The sequence below is a fragment of the Rattus norvegicus genome, chromosome 2 (assembly GCF_036323735.1).
Source record: "Rattus norvegicus strain BN/NHsdMcwi chromosome 2, GRCr8, whole genome shotgun sequence".
In the NCBI taxonomy this organism is placed as follows: Eukaryota; Metazoa; Chordata; class Mammalia; order Rodentia; family Muridae; genus Rattus; species Rattus norvegicus.
The window spans coordinates 121005120-121022709 of record NC_086020.1 but is presented as its reverse complement, the minus strand read 5'-3'; the positions used below and the strand labels follow the sequence as shown (position 1 = coordinate 121022709).

The following is a 17590-nucleotide window of genomic DNA, read 5'->3' as shown; positions in this document are numbered from 1 at the left end:
GTCTATAAGTTGAGTATACAACAGCAAAATTACAGTTCAGAAGAGAAGAGGAAGCCCAAAGAAGACTTGCAGATAGGTATATAAAGAATTAACTTGGGCTGGAGGGATGACTCCATCATTAAAGGCTAGGCTCACAACTAACAGTATAAGAGAATTAACTTGCATGCTGTAAGTAGGGTAATAATTGCAAAACTAATCATGATACATTATCAAAGGGGAGCTCATGAGAATGTAAAAGACGAGAAGGAACTCATTAGTTACTTGACAAATCTATTGAAAAATCTCCTATGTGACAAATTATCACCTTGGGAAGACAAAAGTAAATAAATCCCGAGGTCTTTGTGGGGTCTCAGAGACTACAAGAGGCCCCAAAATAAGCAAAATTAGAATGTGATCGATGAGGACCCTCTCTGTCACTGGAACGAGGAAGTGGTGTTTGAACAGAGAGGGGTGTTTGAGAATATTTGCCACTCTAAGTTTGGGGAGAGAAAAATGCTGTAATTTAAGAAGGCTGTGTAAGACATTTCAGTCGATTTTATCAAACGGAGAATAACAGGAGGAGACAGAAAAGCAGGTCACTGCAAGGAAGGAAGGAAGACAGTGTGTTGTGTAAAAGTCAAAAATAAGAAGACCTGTCATGGAGGGTGGGGAGGAACACAAAGCATCCATGTGGACTTCACCAGGAGGGAAATGATGGCCACAAGTAGCTGCTTCCCGGAAGGGCAGGGTGGCTCATCCTCTTCTGTTGTAACTGCTACTGCTGTTCCCCAAGAGAAACCAAGAATACAGATTTTATGACTTTGACATGGAACTCAAATTAAAAAGTAAAACACAATGGGGTAAAAAACAAAAACAGACAAAGAAACCCACATCTCTATGGCTCAGATCATAAATAATTCACACTTCTAGTTAGTGAGTTTCCAACAAGCCGCTGTCCCAAACATTCCAGGTAGCAGTGAGCCTTTTCTTTCCCTTGAGGACAGCATCACCACTGAATCAGCACATGCATTGTAACAAGATCCCCAGATGATGAGTATTGAAAAGTAAAGTTTGGTGATCAGGGGTTCTCAGACCCCCAAGCATGTACACACACACACACACACACACACACACACACACACACACACACACCTCACAAAAGGCTCTGAGAAATGGCCTTGGCCACCCTGGAGCCCAGTGACAGGACTTGCTGGGACTAGGAGCTCCCTGGAACTGCCAGATGGAGTTCATGGTCCTCAATTCCATCCAGGGCCTGCTTCAGAGATGTCATGCTTTTGGTTTGTAACCCATCTAGGGCAGCACTACAAAAATCAATTGCTACAGTTGATGGCTGGAAAGCAAACAGGTCATTTTGTCTTTCCAGAGCACCACAGAGCAGTCCTCCTCCTCCTCCTCCTCCTCTTCCTCCTCCTCCTCCTCTTCCTCCTCTTCCTCTTCTTTCTCCTCTTCCTCCTCCTCCTTCTTTCCTCCTCCTCCTCCTCCTCTTCCTCCTCTTCTTCCTCTTCCTCCTCCTCTTCCTCCTCCTCCTCCTCTTCCTCCTCTTCCTCCTCTTCCTCCTCTTCTTCCTCTTCCTCCTCTTCCTCCTCTTTCTCCTCTTCCTCCTCCTCCTTCTTTCCTCTTTTTCTTCCTCCTCCTCCTTCTTTCCTCTTTTTCTCCCTCCTCCTCCTTCTTTCCTCTTTTTCTCCTTCCTCCTCCTTCTTTCCTCTTTTTCTTCCTCCTCCTCCTTCTTTCCTCTTTTTCTTCCTCCTCCTCCTTCTTTCCTCTTTTTCTTCCTCCTCCTTCTTTCCTCTTTTTCTTCCTCCTCCTTCTTTCCTCTTTTTCTTCCTCCTCCTCCTTCTTTCCTCTTTTTCTTCCTCCTCCTCCTCTTCTTCTTTAATGTCTTACTCTTTCATTGGTGTGATAAAGCACAGTGACCAAGGCAACTTATAAAAGAAAGCATTTAATTGGCTTATGGCTTAGGAGGGTTAGAGTCCATGATCCAGTAGTGAAGGATCACAAATTGAGACACAGCCGTGAGGCAGAGAACATACTGGGAATCCCACAAGCCTTACAAACCCCTAAAGCCCACCCCCAGCGACACTGTTCCTCCAACAAGGCCACACCTCCTAATCCTTCCCAAACTGTTCCACCAGCTGAGGACTAAGTATTCAGATATGTGAGCCTCTGGGAGCCATTCCCATTTGAACCACTGTATTCCATAGAAGACAGGTAGGAAGATATATCCACAAACACTGAATTTATTTCTGACTACACTCCAGTCAGGAGAGCCATTAATCTATATCATCTACAAGTTGCCCAGCAGAAGGCAAGCTAATATGGAAGCTCTTTATTCCTCTCCCTTTCTGCCTCAGTTACTTTTCTCTCTTTTTTTCCCCCGGAGCTGAGGACCGAACCCAGGGCCTTGTGCTTGCTAGGCAAGCGCTCTACCACTGAGCTAAATCCCCAACCCCTTAGTTACTTTTCTACAGCTATGAAAAGACACTATGACCAAGGCAACTTATAAAAACATAGTGTTTAATTGAGGGCTTGATTACAGTGCCAGAGGTTGAGTCATAACCATCATGGTGGGGACCCTGGCAGCAGGCATGATGCTGGAGTCGTAGCTGAGAGCTTACAACTGATCCACAGGCCCAAGGCATGGGTTGCCGGCATGTGCTTCAAATCATCACACTTGCCTTCCCTAGTGTTGGCTTGCCTTTTCTTTTAAAATTTTATTTTTTAATCCATTTTTCAATTATTGTCCAAAGTAACAAGTTTAATTTTGACATTTTCACACATCTTTAACATTATAATTTGTTGAGATTCATCCTTAATATCCTTTTTCTTTCTTCCCTCACCTCATACACATATATATATTCTATATATATATATATGTATGTATATATATATATATATATATGTTCTCCACACAGAAGGGAAAATGTATAACATTTTAGTTCTTTTCTTCTGTTAACCCTTTCTCCTCCCTCTCTTTCCCCTCTCTCTGCATTCCTTCTCTCTCCTTCAACATTCATTTCAGAGAAAATATGAAATGTTTGTCTTTCTTATTGAGTCTGGATTATTTTATCTAATATTACCACCTCCAGTACCATCTACTTTCCTGAAAATAACAATACTATCCTTCTTTTTTTCTTTTCTTTTTTTTTTTTTTTTTTTTTTTTGGAGCTGGGAACTGAACCCAGGGCCTTGCACTTGTTAAGCATACCACTGAGCTAAATCCCCAACTCCAATATTATCCTTCTTTATAGCTGAATAAAAGTGTGTGTGTGTATCAATATATATGTGTGTATCTTTTTGTCTGTGTATCTGTGTGTCTGCATTGGTGTGTGTGTCTCTCTGTGTATGCATGTGTCTATGTGTGTACACATGCATGTGTTTGTACGTGTCTGTCTCTGTGTGTGTACATGTATGTGTCTATGTGTATTATGTATGCATGAGTACAATGTGCATCTCTGTGTGTGTGCATTTGTGTGTGTATGTGGTTGTATGTGTCTATGTCTCTCTGTATGTATGCATGTGTCTGTGTGTGCTTCTGTGTATCTGTGTGTCTGTTTCTCTCTCTCTCTCTCTCTCTGTGTGTCACACATTTTTCTTTATGGACTTTTCTATTGTTGAACACCTAGGCTGGTTCCATATTTTAAGCTCTTGTGATTAATATAGCATTAAACATAGATATGTAAATATCTCTGTGGTTTGTTGGCTTAGAATCCTTCAGTTATAGACCCAAGTGTATTATTTATTTTTACACTCCAGATTTTATTCCCCTCCCAGTCCACCCTCCTGACTGTTCCATATTCCAGACTCCCCCCAACCCTCATCTCCATGAGGATGTCCCCACCCCACCCACCCTACCTGACCTCTAAACTTCCTGGGGCCTCCAGTCCCTTGAGGGTTAGGTGCATCTTCTCTGACTGAACCCATACCTGGGAGTCCTCTGCTGTATCTGTGTTGGAGGCCTCATCTCAGCTGGTGTGTACTGTCTGGTTGATGATCCAGTGTCTGAGAGATCTCAGGGGTCCAGGTTAGGTGAGACTGCTGGTCCTCCTACAGGGTTGCCCTGCTCCTCAGCTTCCTCCAGCTTTTCCCTAATTCAACCACAGGGGTCAGCAGTTTCTGTTCATTGGTTGGGTACACATATCTGCACTTTCAGCTGCTTGTTGGGTCTTTTGGAGAGTAGTCATGATGGGTCCCTTTTTGAGAGCACCCCATAGCTTCACTAATAGTGTCAGGTCTTGGGACCTCTCCTTGAGCTGGATCCCACTGTGGACCTTCTCTTCCTCAGGCTCTTCTCCATTTCCATCCCTCTTTAAAGTCCCTCTATTCTGACTTCTGTGGTGGCCATATACCAGTTTGTATCTCTTCAGAAGTGTATAATGATGTCTCTTTCCCCACATCCCTTACCTGGGCAGGGATGGAACCTCAAAGACCTTTAATTTTCATTCCCTGATGGCTAGAACTGTTGAACTCTTCCCCAGCCCCAACCCCCAACCCCAGGTATTTGTTGGTTCAGCTTTTCTTTGACTCACCTCTAGGAATTCTCTGTCTTTAGAAATCCCAGGTAGCAGGAGTGGGAATTCTCACTGTGAGAGGACATGTACCTAGGGCTTTCTTTATACTGATGCAGGGTGGCATAGCTTTCAGACACGGGGCCCGAGAGCTCTGTCTTTGTCCTCCCCTCTGATTGGTTTGGTGAAATGTCAACATTGAATTGCCCTTTGCTCTCCTGCAGCCATCAAATTTACCTGTCCTCATCCATAGTTTTTTTCATTTTGCCTGCTCCTCCCTCTTTTTAACTTTTCATGATGTCTGGAAGCCTCCTCTGAATTCCCTGGCCATGTTGTTTCTAGATAATTCTGAACAGCTGGTTTGTCCCCCGACCACCAATCAAGAGTGATGTCCTCGTCTCCAGTCTCCCTCTCTTCACGTTCCTCTTTGAATCTTCTGCCCTTTGGTGGTTATTACACTTCCTCTCACTTTGCAAGATCTTTTCGTTCATTTTTTTCATTTCTGCACTGAGAGACTGTGGTCAGAACTTTCATGTTTGCCAGATGGGTGACCCGGAACTTTAATTACAATCTGAAGACATGGTCCTTCACCTGACCCAAAGACTGCATCACGGCAGTGCAATGCCTTTTATTTTTCTATTACTCCTCAGAAGTCCCCATATATAAAAACTGATGCGAAATCTGATGTCCACTGATTTCTGATCTCTCGTCATCTCTCGCCTCCTGCCCAAGGTCTAAATTGCGGTCACCGGTACTGTCATGGAACAACCATGGCGTACTCAGCACTTCCTGGATAACTTCTCTAGGTAGTAAGATACCATAGGTGTTGAGAAAGCTGCGTCCTTGTAGAATAGCTAGTTTTAGTTAGACCAAGAAGGGAGGGAAGAATTTAGCAAAATGGTGGAGTATGCAGGGGGCATTTGTAACTGTGGGGGGGGGGTTCCAGAATATACTGTATAAGTAGAGAGAGCTGGAGGACGGGGTGGGGTGGGGTGAGGATTCGGAGGTGTCTAAGAGAGAGTGGGACTTGGATGACTAAGATAAATGGAAACTTCTGAAGACCCAGAAGGAAGTAGGAAGTTCTAATTCTATCCCCCTTTATGATTCTAATCGTTGGCAAAGAAAGTTGGAGGTGCTCATGGCAGTGCTTCTCAACCGTCCTAATGCTAGGATCCTGTAATACAGTTCCTCTGTCGTGGTGACTGCCAGCCATAAAATTATTTTTTTTTTGCTGCAACCTCATAACTGCAATTTTGCTACTGTTATGAATTATAGTGGACACACATCTGTGTTTTCTGATGGTCATAGGCGACCCCTGTGAAAGAGTTGTTGGACCCAAGAGGGTGGCGAACCATGGCTTTAAAGGCAGGCACAAGTAGCAGCTTTGCTAGGGATTTTCCAAGCTCTGTGACTATTTCATTCTGCTATGAGTACAGGCTCAACTGTGGAAAGATAGCCTCCTCTAGTGCACACAGGTCTATGGCTCCTCCACCATCCTGGGGTGGGCAGTGAAAAGAATATTTTTTTTTGTTCTTTTTTTCGGAGCTGGGGACCGAACCCAGGGCCTTGCGCTTCCTAGGCAAGCGCTCTACCACTGAGCTAAATCCCCAACGCCGAAAAGAATATTTTTAATGGTAGCTGTCAAACTTAGAACAATTCCAAGGAGAAGCGCCCAAAGTATCTCAAGTAATGGCGGTGCCTTCAAGAACAATGCACATCGACACGTTGACGTATACTCACTATTCTCGCCCAGTAAGGAAATGAAGAAAATTAATTTTTGGTAGTTGATATAGAAAATTTACTTCTGTATCCTTAGGTGAACCCTGCTTCCATCAGACCCGAGCTTGGAGTGCAGTGCATGTCTTCCCCATAGACGTACATCTAGCTTCAGGCTTTTGCCTTCTCATCTCCACCATGAGCGATGGGCCAGGAAGGCTGGAGCTAGGCTGGGTCACCTCAGACCTGACTAGGCTTCCAAGACCCTCCAGGTGGGCTGACCAAGGCTCGGAGATCTTGGGGATCTCCCAATGTCCCCAGCTGCATGAGTTCCATGGTCAGTGGCATACTGTGAACTTCAGGTTGGAGTGATCTAATGGCAGAAGTTGTCCTGGAGAGTTTATAGCCTAAGAGCCAGGCAGGAGCCGGAGCAAAGAGCAACTCGAAGGGGGCCTCCCCTGGGCCCAGAGTCTATGGTAGAGCAGGGGAATCTAGTCTCCAGGAATCCCAAGACATGAAAAGCCTGCAGAAAGAACTTTGCTGAGCTGCCCAAACAGCAGAGACTCCCAATGTGGGGCTCACCCTGGGCATTCTCTTTGGAAAGTTTCAGCTAGCTGACCATTTGCCACTCAGAGGACCTGCAGCTCAGTTTCAAGGACATGTGTAAGCTGTGGCTTCTGCTGCAGAAGTGTGTGGAGGAAATATTCAGAGCAGAGACCCTGATGCAGGCCCAGAAAAGAAACTGGAGGAGAACCCAGCTTGAGAGGGAGCATGGAGACCATATTTCTGCAGTGCTCAAAGCCCAGCCTGAGGCAGAGCAGCAGCAGCATTGCAGAACAGCTTGGGCTAGAGAAGGATGTGGTCACCAGAAAGGCAAACAATTAAATACGGATTATTTCCAACAAGAGGAATATAGAGTTGCAGCATCTCCTTTCCTGGGGGCGGGGGTAGTCTGTATCTTTTCCTCTGTCCACCAGGGCCCCATTTTGTTGCAAAGGGCTACAAAAACCACCACTTCACCCTTTCCCTGAGGGTGAACCTTTCACTCTTCCTGTCACCGCTTTGGGCTCTCAGACCGTGGATGGGGCAAGCATAGGGAACGGGAAGGAGGTAGTAGACCAAGAGAACCTGGGGCCTGTGCCAGCAGGGCTTCGGGACTAAGTTCTTCAATTGCTGAGAAGGGATTGCAAGCATGAAGGGTGGGCAAGCATGAAGTGTGGGCAAGCATGAAGGGTGGGGCACGGGGGAGGGAAGTGCTGAAGAGAAGATGAAGTCCAGTGCTGCGGATCGTGAGGCGGCACAGGCACATCGTTCTGTTCTTAAAGAAGCCTTGGACGAGAGAGAGAGAGAGAGAGAGAGAGAGAGAGAGAGAGAGAGAGAGAGAGAGAGAATATGGAGGGAGAAGAGAGGGAGGAAAAGAGAGGGAGGGAGAGGAAGGAGAAGGGGAGGAGAGAGAGGAAAAAAGGGATGGAGGGGGAGAAAGAGAGAGGAAGAAGAGGGGGAAAGGAGAGAGGGAGGGAGAGGAAGAGGAAGGGGGAGGAGCAAGAGGGAGGGAGGGAGGGAGGGAGGGAGGGAGGGAGGGAGAGAAGAAGAGTGAGGGAGGGAGGGAGGGAGAGAGGGAAAGTGAGGGAGGGAGGGAGGGAGGGGAGCAATGAGTCTCAGACTTTGAGCACACAGGGATCATACCACTTGAGGAGTTTTAACCAACACTTGGTCCCACACTAAGTTGCTCTGGTTTTGTTGGTCTGTGTTTCATAACTTGTTTCACATTTTCAAAAGTCCCACACATTGGGAGGGATTATAATTTCTAGCCAAAGCTGAAAACCATTGCGTGGTGTAAATGCTGACCAACATTGACCGTGTGTGGGGGGTGGGGGGGCTAGCTTGTTATGAAGGCCAAATTTTAAAAAAATGATTGAGGCAGAGTTCTTAAAAACACAGTGCCTTCCACATATATGATCTCAGTGGAGTTATTATGTTTTTTTAAAGTGTGAGAAAGAATCAGAAATGCTTAGAAGACTAAATGGAAGGTTGTGCAAAATGCAGCCTACAGTCTGACAAGAACTCGGGGCAGCGGTCCCTTTGTAAGATGTCTGCTGTAACTTTACTGAGACTCTTGGCCTCTCGAGTCTTTCAAAATAAATTGTAAAGAAGTAAAATAAAAGATTTTTAAAAAATAGGTTGGAGTACAAAACATACAAATAAAAAGCTACAAGGGCTCTCTTTTGAAAGCTATAGCTCTAGGTATGGCTAGCACAGCTCACGGAGGTTCCCAGTCCCTTTGCCAGAGGTCAGGACTGGCTGTGTGGAGGAACCAGGAAGTGCGGCTCTCAGGCTTTATCAGAACAGCACCTATCACTCTTTTTAACAAATACCACTTTGCCTATGGTTACATAAAACACAAGAATATATTCCACAGGATGGATGGGAGAGGGGAGGAAGACCAAAAATAAAGACATGCCTTGCTTGCTGCTTGGAAGAGTTGGCGAATTCTTAGAGCTTACAAACTGGTAAATGGAGAGGTAAGCTAAAAGAAGTTGTTGGACTTTATTTTATTGGAAAGAAATTAATTTATGGGACCTGTTCAGACCAGAGGGCTTACCACGGAGCTTTATTTTATTATAGAAATTTCCATATGGGCAAATAGATGACATCAAGAGTCCCGTGGGATGCTTTTCCAAATCTATTAATGGTAACCATGACAGCTAGTGATAGTCTTGTCGGGAGGAAGGAGAACAGCTTTTTAAAGAAAAGTGTTCAAGAGATACACAGCGTAGGGGGTGGAGAGATGGCTCAGCAGTTAAGAGCACTGACTGCTCTTCCAGAGGTCCTGAGTTCAATTCCCAGCAACCACATGGTGGCTCACAACCATCTGTAGTGGGATCCGATGCCCTTTTCTGGTGTGTGTGAAGACAGGGACAGTGTACTCGCATGCATAAAATAAACAAATATCTTTAAAAAAGAGAGAGATACAGAAACAGTAATTTGGAAGAAAACTCAGAAATTGTGACACAGGACTAATCTGAATGTTCTTTTTCGAATTAGCTTCATGTGCCCATTTTGAGAGAAAGAGAAGAATAAGAAGAAAAAAGAGCCTAGTGTCTTTTCTGTCACAAGTCAGAAAACAAATCACTAAATTTTCATAGAAAGTAGAAGAGGGAATTAGCGACCACAGGAGTCTATATAGAAGATCTTCCCACTGTAGGACAGTGAGAATAAGGACAGGAAAGGATATTTGTGTTAAAAATTGATCTCTACCTCGGAAGATCAAAAACGACACTTCTTGATTTATCTGGAAATTTCTGGAAGGGTTGCAGGCAGGTGGGCCTCACTTTACTCAGAGTTATTGTGAACAAAGCAGTGGGATCCACTGCTCCCGCCTTAGTCATGCGCTGTGGGGGTGGTTAGGGTCCCTCCCACCTGATTGGCTTGCATAGAGTGGATTCGCTCTGGGGAAATTCGGGTTGAGTTTCACATGGTACCCTGGTAGCCGTGCATGTTTCCCATGAGGCTTTGCAGGCAGGACTTTACCACCACCTGAGCTGATTCTTGGAGGGATGCTTGTCCTCATAGAGCACCACACACCGCAAGATGCTCGCTTCTCATCCATCTCCCGAGCGTGGCTGTAGCTGAGCTCAAAGTTTCCCGCCTAACCACAGGCTGTACCATCTGAGAGCCCCTTTGCCGTTTGTCTCCACCCCAGCAGAGTGAGTCACTGCATCTGCTGTTGGTCATAAGTGGCATGCGAGTTGAATGTCTTTTTTTCGGTGGCACAAGCTCATGCATGCAGCGATGACTGTGATCCTGTTAGCCACCAAGCTCCTCTAGAATGATTGACCCCTGGGCAAGGAGCTCTGAAGGAGGCCATACATCATAGGGTTGGCTATACATGACTGTAGGACTGAGCCCATCCAATAGCCAGTAAGCCCCATGACATACATCTTCCGCCTTTGAAGTCTTTGACATCCTCCCCTGTGACCTAGTCAGTCCCTGCCTGCATGAGGCTTTGAGGTTGAGCTTAGCCATTATGAAGCTGTTCTATGTCCACCTTTCCTGGACTGACTGATCTGAAAAGACACAAACCCCGTGTCAGCCTCAATAGTGTTTTCACTGCCACTCTATCCTCCATGAGGTGTGTCAGCTGTTTCTGTAGATCATGAAAACAGAACCATTTTCCGCCTCTCCCTTTATGGCAGACCAACTCCTATATTGCCAGTTCCCCACTTGCTTTCTTCTGCCGCTGAAGAATCCCAGATGGGTCTGAGACCAGCATTGGAGAACTTCCCTTGTAGCATTCTCCTAGCCTGCCGCAAAGAGGACGGTTCATCAGATGTTGTGTTTGTTACCCCTTTGTATCTGAAAGCGATGGGCTCTTAATGATTAATCCTACCACAGTTAGGGAAATGCTTTCTGGTTTTATCTGATTTTGTGAAGCTAAAAGCATTCGTTAGGCAGTGAGCCAGTACAAATCACAGAAATCTTAAAAAATAACCTGTTCTCACCTTCTGGGAGAACACAGACAGTTGTTCCATAGAGATGGGCATATGCAGTGTGTCACGGTGTATAGGATGCTTTAATACTAGCTGGGTATCGGGGTTGGGGATTTAGCTCAGTGGTAGAGCGCTTGCCTAGGAAGCACAAGGCCCTGGGTTCGGTCCCCAGCTCCGAAAAAAAAAAAAAAAAAAAAAAAAAAAAAAAAACTAGCTGGGTATCACACTGCCTGGCATCAAAAGACCAGAGCAGCTTAAAAATAAATATCCGATGCTGCCATCTGGCGGCTGCAGAAAGTATTACAAGAACGCGGGCTTCACATCCTTTTTTTTTTTTTTTTTTTTTTAAAATCTATGTTTTATATTTATACCCATAGGCAGATGCTGTTCCCTGCCTTACCCAAAGAAGCTTCCCTTTGTGATACGTGGTCGATAGTGAATGCCGAGGCTCGTGGCTGCTCAGGGTGCTGAGAGAAAGTGGCAATTAGTGTCAACTTTCAACAGTACCTATACCTCCCTTCTAAGGCTGAGGGAACATCGCCAAAAAGGAGACAGAAAGGATGCAAGAGGTGGAGGATAGGTAGGCAAAGGGACTGTGGGTGCTCCATTCTAGGCATGGCATGGATCTAAGCAATAATCTCACGTCAGCTGCCGCTGCCCCCATTGGCTAGGCCTGCCATCAGTCAAGACTGGAGAAAGACTCATGGGACCGCACCCCATCCTGATGAAATGCTGGCTACCGGTGGATTCTAGGGGGCAAGCAGTCCTTGTCTTCACTCGTGTATTCACAGTTGAGCCGGCCAGGCTCCAGGGGATAGTTCTGGTTTTGAACACCACAGCTCTGGTAAAACTCAGCGGGTCATGAAACAAAACGCAGACAGGAATATGAAAAAGGGTCTTGTGAGGGGTAAAGAGGCGAGCGGAGGGAGGGCATGGACAGAGATAGGAGGGAGTGGGTGAAGTAGCCATGATATGTTTATATATATGAAACTGTCAAGTGAGAAAGTTAATCAAAGTTAGATAGAAAAGAACCCATGCAGATCTGGTTCCTATGGATTCCAATTTGATCTCAGTGTGACGTAAGTAAATATTACTTGGGAATCTCTTCCACTATCGCACGAAAAGCCAGCAAGATTACCTCAAAGACTTGTTTCCCTAGTGGGACTGCAATGCATATAAAGGCTCTGAGTGATGAAAGGTGGCAGAGGACAGCAGCTGGTGTCCGCGCCACCATTAAAAGACTCGGTGTGACGTTCGTCAGCGTGAACGAACACAGCATGAACCCACTGCACAGGGCCTCTGTGAGAATGACTGATTCTGTGAGCGAAGGGAATGGGAACCTAGGTCCCTCTGCAGATGCAGTTGCCGTTCATGGATTGAGTGTTTTGAATGTGTTTGCTTGCATGTAGAATAGGCTTGGGTCCAGTAAATCTGATTAAATGCTATTAAAAAAAAAGGTGCACTGTAGTAAATAGCTCAAGTACATACAAAATGGTGCCAGTCATATAAACGTGTAGACTATTTGTATTTGATATTGAACCAGCGACATGAAAGGTTATTTCTGCTCTTAAATTTTAAGGGTTCAAATTGATCATTTGTGCTTAGCAGGCAGAAAATAGTGCTGGTTTTATGTATCGCCAAAGCGGTGACACTTCTTTAGGGAGGGGGGAGAGGTCACTGCCATGGCTGGTCCAGAGTTGCAGTTGCTTGAAAGGCTCGAGAATGCTTCCAGGCCGCCCAGCTTTGTAGTACAATGTGGGCACATCATGTCCTCACACAGAGATGCCGCCAGGCCCCATTCCAGCCTGGGATTTAAGACGATCCCATGAGGCCAACTTTCCATCCCTCGCCCTGTACCTCCCTTTAAATAACCATGCTGTCTAATTCATACTGCTGGGGGCACTTCTGGTTGTCGGGGACTGGCGTCACCTCCCCATAGTGCAGACCCTGCCCTGCTTGCACTCAGCAGAGCTGAGCACCAGGCTGTGTGCTCTGTAGGGAAGTTGGAAGAGCCTCGCTGAATCGAAAACCCAATCTTAACACCACACAGGGCTGACCTTGTACCAAGAATTCTCTTCCTCGTTTTATGGGTGAGAAAAGGAGAGCAAGGGTATTAGCACGTCAGTTGTCTATTCTGCATAACAAACCACTCAAATGTGAATAATCACGGAAATCACCGTTCACAATCCCACAATCACAAGCAATCGCTCTCAGCTTCATTCACTCAAGGAGTTCTTAGGCTAGATTCACCGGAGTCACCCATGAGACTAAGTTAAGCTGGTGACGTGCCAGGGGACTCATTGTATTAGGTCTCTGGAGGAGGCAGGCCATCTCTGTCCTCGCACTTTTCTGAATTGGGGGAGCTCAGGCTTCTTCAGAGTCGCTGTGTGACAAGCAAAAGCAGTAGCTCCCAGGTTCCTGCCGACCCAGTATAGGATGTCGCTCAGAACTCCGGTGATAATGGAACGCTGCTCCAGCTTTAGAGAATGGAGAAGCATTTCTCCATTCGAGGAGGAGTCAAAGGGGTTTGAAGTCTGTGATGGAGGAGATTTGTAGCCTTTGTCCTCCTGTCTCACAATTTCTTTCAGCAAGTGAATTGTCTAAGCTTCCTTAGGAAGTGTTGGTCCACAGTCTTAAACCTGAGGAATCTGTCTCTGTCTGGGACTTTTTGCTGCAGTGGGAAAGGAAGGTTTATTTCTTCAGTTACTCCTGCCTCCCGCCTACTTCGGACCCACTTTGTCACCATGGTGCCACGTGACCACAGTAGTCTTACCCTTATGCTCAGATGGCTGGTTTAGAACTTAGAGGAAAGTTTTTGTAACAGAAATTTGATATGATCTTTGCCTTAGAAACCCTCATGAAAGGTAATTTCTGTTAACTGACTCTCCTCTTGTTCCCCAAACTCTACACTGACTCACGCATGTGAGCGACTGTAGCCCATTCAATGACACTGTGTTAGTTTAAAACCATCCCTTACTGTGGTATCTAGAAACAACAGGGATATGCTTTTTATGAGGAGGAATTTCATTTCGTCAGAAGCTAATCTAAGCAACACAATGAACATGATTCAAGTATCAGTTTTCTTAACAGGTTCTGAGAAACACTGGTAATGCAGGGCAGGAGACTAGCTTGAGGCTGTCTTTAAAGACAGGGGGGGGAAAGCCTTGAAAGTTAGTGCTGACCAACTTCTTACAACAAATTAAGCCAGGATCTAATGAAATAAAAAGAATCAATCGAGATGTGGAAAAGTTAAAAGTTTAAATTACCTACAACAGAATTAGTAAATGTAATGTGTTCGCAAGATGCCAATGGTGGTTAATACAGTGAACACATTATTTAAAATTCAAGTTAGATTCTCAGTATTGAAAAACAAGTTATCTGACTCATACAACTAAAGACAAATTTTATTGTAACCACACACACACACACACACACACACACACACACACACACACACACACACTGTTTTCAGCATAGAAAGTTGTCCGTAGCAGACAGGAAATTCTATAAAAATGTTTCAAATGAATCAATGAGTATCCATCATGTTATCATAATAATATTTGGCACTGTTTAGAAATTAGCTATATTTAGCCTTATAAGAAGGGAATGTCATCTTGTCTTTGTTACTTTCTATTGCTATGAAGAGACAGACACTGTGACAAACATGACTTATAGAAGAAAGCTATAAAGGGGTATTTAGTTTCAGGGTGTGAGTCCATGATCTTCAAGGAAGGGAGCATGGCAGCCAGAACACAGGCATGTTGCTGGAGCAACTGAGAGCTTACTTTACGTCTTGAAACATAACCATGAGGCAGAGAGCTAACAGTCACGCATCTCTTTGGATGGCGCTCTACTGCCTAATCCTTCCAATATAATTCTACTGGGTAACAAGCATTCCAATAGAGAGCCTTAGGAGCCCTTCTCATTCGAACAAGCACCTTCCACACTCCTGCTGGCTTATAGCCAGCCGCATTATAAAACGAAACGCATTTTAGTCCAACTTCAAAAGTCCCCAGAGTCTTCCAGTCTCAACACAGATTTTTTTTTAGTTCATTAAGTTATTTATTTGCTCTACATCTCGATGATCACAGCTTCCCCTCCCTCCTCTCCTCCCAGTCACTCACCACCACCCCCCATCCACTTTTCCTCCTCTTCTCCTTAGAAAAGGAGAGGCCTCCCACAGATATCAACTAGATATCAAGATATCCTTCTTCCTTGGATCTCCCAAGTTTTGTCTATTTGGCTGTGGGTCTCTGCATCTGTTTCCATCAGTTGCTGGGTGAAGCTGGTGTGTTTTGTAAAGCACAGTATGGTGCAGTGGGAGGGGGTGCCTTATTGTCCCCACAAGGTACCAGTCATATGACAGGTCTGACTTAGAAAAATAGAGTTTATTTGGAGGTATGAGGAGGGGAATTGAGAAGGGAGTAGAGGCCGAGAAAGAGAGGGGACTGAGAAGGACATAGCGCACACACACATACACACACACACACACACACACACACACACACACACACACAGAGAGAGAGAGAGAGAGAGAGAGAGAGAGACAGATGAGAGAGAGAGAGAAAGCAAGAGAGAGAGAAGGAGGACGAGGAGAAAGAGGAAGACGAGGAGGATGAGGAGGAAGAGGAGGAGGAGGAAGAGGAGGAGGAAGAGGAGGATGGGGAGGAAGAGGAGGAGGATGGGGAGGAAGAGGAGGAGGATGAGGAGGAAGAGGAGGAGGAGGAGGAAGTGGAGGAAGAGGAGGAGGACAACGACGACGAGGACGAGGAGGAAGAGGAAGAAGCTGGCCAGAAACAGGGAGGTACAGAGAGAAAAAAGGTTCAGAGAAAGAGAGAGAGAGAGAGGCCAAACAGTCCTTTTGATAGCAAGCCACGCCTACCTGGCTTTTGCTAGGCGGCTGTTGGAAGGAGCCTAGAAGGAATGCTAACAGTGAACAGAAACATCTCTGATGACAGTTATGCGAGGCTCCTGTCTGCAAGTATAGCAGAATATCATTAATAGTGTTGGGCCGGCTCCCTCTCAGAGCGTGGGTCTCAAGCTGGACTAGTCATTAGTTGGCCTCAAACTCTGCTCCGTCTTTTATTCCTGCACATCTTGTAGGCAGGGCACACTGTGGGCTAAGGTTTGGTGGCTGGGTCAGGACACGCCATGTCTGCCTTTCTGGGTCTGGCTTACCTCACTGAGAATGCTACTTTCTAGTTCCATCTGTGTGCCTGCAAATTTCAGGATGTCCTTGTTTTTAATAGCTGAGCAGTATCCCACTGTGTAAATGGACCACATTTTCTGTATCCATTCTTCAGTTGAGGAACATCTGGGTTGTTTCCAGTTTCTGACTATTATGAATAAAACTGCTATGAACAAGTGGAGCACGTGTCCACGTGGTACAGTGAGGCATCTTTTGGGTACGTGCCCAGGAGTAGAACAGTTTGGTCTTGAGGTAGATCTATTCCCAATTTTCTGAGAAACTGCCAAATTGATTTCCAAAGTGGCTGTATAAGTTTATTGGCCCACCAGTAGCGGAAGAGTGTTCCCCTTGCTCCATATTCTTGCCAGCATGTGCTGTCCTTGAGTTTGTGATCTCAGCCATTCTGATGGCTGTAAAATGAAATCTCAGAGTCTTTTCATTTGAATTTCCTCAATGACTAATGATGTTGAACATTTCTTTAAGTGCTTCTCAGCCATTAAAGATTCCTCTGCTTAGAATTCTCTGTTTAGCATTGTACCCCAATTCTTAATTGGGGTATTTCGTTTGTTGATGTCTAGTTTCTTGAGTTCCTTACATATTTGGGGTATCAGCCCTCTGTCAGATGAATGGTTAGTGAAGAGTTTTTCCCATTCTGCAAACTGTCCTTTTGTCCTTTTCACAGTGTCCTTTGCCCTATAGAAGCTTTTCGGTTTCATGAGGTCCCACTTATTAACTGTTGATCTAAAATCTGAATTGCTTGACACAGTTTTGAAGGCCTATGTGTCCACTGTCTTTCAAACCACCACGTGTATCTTTGATACACATTGTATTTGTGCTTGTTTGGTTCCAAAGAGCAAAGACTCAGTTTACCTCAAATAAAACCAGGTGTGATGGCTCAGACCTGTATTTCTCACACTCGACAGGCAGAGGCAGAGGCATGACCATAGGTCAGCCTAGGCTACAGAGAGGGAATCTCTCAAAACACCAAGAGATGTGTCTTCTAGAGACTGAAGTGGAGTCTGAAGCAGTAGCCATGGAGGTCAGCTGAAGAAAGTTGGCGTTGTGACTGTGCTCCTCTCTACACGAGGCCTCACCCTACCCAAAGAACCAAGGTGGTTGAGGAAAGCTGGGAACAGGAGTGGTGGCCTTTTCCAGGGAAGCCCATGCTAATTGGTTGTGGATAACCAATACAAAACAATCAGCCCTGAAAACATACATACAGTTAATGTCATACAGACTGAGCATTATATTGAACAACACATGTGTACATACATATATACATGTAATAATAATTAGTGAAAAAGAGGCCATAAATTTGAAGGAGAATTAGGAGCAGTATATGGAAGGGAGAAAAAGGAAGGGAGACATATAATTAAATTATAATCTCAAAAAGACAAAAATAAAAAACTAAACCTGACGTTTTAATGATGTGCTTAATCTTTTTCTTTAGTCTATATTTTTAGGGTTTTGTACTCTATTCTTTAGTATTGGGAGGGTGAGTAAATTCCAGCCCTCACTGTGGCCAATGCAAGGTACAATGTCAAATTCAAAAAAAATGTAATGAGCAAATACAAACTAACATTAGTGTTACATTTAGCACTGTGTGGTTTAGAATCACACAACGCCTTTCTTCTCTGGTTCCAGAGGTTACTCTGGCATAAAGCTAGGCATGGGGACAGTGTTAGGCCCTG

At 45.1% G+C, this 17590-nt stretch overlaps 1 protein-coding gene and 1 pseudogene across 1 annotated transcript in view; both read left to right on the top strand.

Annotated features, from left to right (window-relative positions):
* Qrfpr (pyroglutamylated RFamide peptide receptor) overlaps positions 1-17590 on the top strand; it is a 43786-nt gene that overhangs the window by 2311 nt on the left and 23885 nt on the right. The gene's annotated exons all lie outside the window — the stretch shown is intronic.
* Pou5f1-ps3 (POU class 5 homeobox 1, pseudogene 3) lies at positions 6420-7440 on the top strand (annotated as a pseudogene).